Genomic DNA, 740 nt, shown 5'->3' with positions numbered 1-740 from the left:
ACCATTCTCAGCCAAAATTTTGCTGGGCCAGAACTGTTACCATTACATTACGGGACAAAGTCGCTGCTGAACTTAAATAATTGCAAGAGATGGGAGCTATTGTGCCCATACAACCTAGTCAATGAGCAAGTCCACTGCTTTTGCTCCCCAAACCTTTAGGTCGCATTCGCCTCTGTGTTGACTTTAAGTCTACACTCAATTCACAAACTGTGATTGATACTTATCTATTGCCACGCCCAGAGGATCTCATGGAAAGATTAGGCGCTGGTCGCTACTTTTCAAAAATTCCTTTGCGTGATGCATATCTTCAATTACCACTCGATGAAAAATCTCAAAGAGTATGTGTAGTAAATATTCATTTGGGTTTGTTTAAATATTTGCGTTTGCCTTTTGGCAGTGCTTCTACACTCGCCATTTTACAACGGTATTTGGAACAGCTGACTGGACAAGTGCCAGACTGTTCAAACTATTTGGACGATATTGTCGTAGCACCTGAAGAAGATATTGCAAATTTCGTTTCGTGTGTTGTATGATGCAGGACTTAAGTGTAGACTGGACAAGTGTAATTTTTAATCCTCAGTTGCAGCATCGTGGTGTACATCCTCTTCAGTCGCATTTGGCAGCCATACGAGATTTGCCAGTTACTCGCAATGACACAGAATTTCACTCAGTCTTAGCGAAAATGAATTACTGTATTCGATTCATACCGAGTGCTGCACAAATCGCGGCTCCATTGCATC

The sequence above is a fragment of the Schistocerca cancellata genome, chromosome 8, assembly GCF_023864275.1.
Source record: "Schistocerca cancellata isolate TAMUIC-IGC-003103 chromosome 8, iqSchCanc2.1, whole genome shotgun sequence".
Taxonomy (NCBI): Eukaryota; Metazoa; Arthropoda; class Insecta; order Orthoptera; family Acrididae; genus Schistocerca; species Schistocerca cancellata.
This window is presented reverse-complemented; position numbering follows the sequence as displayed.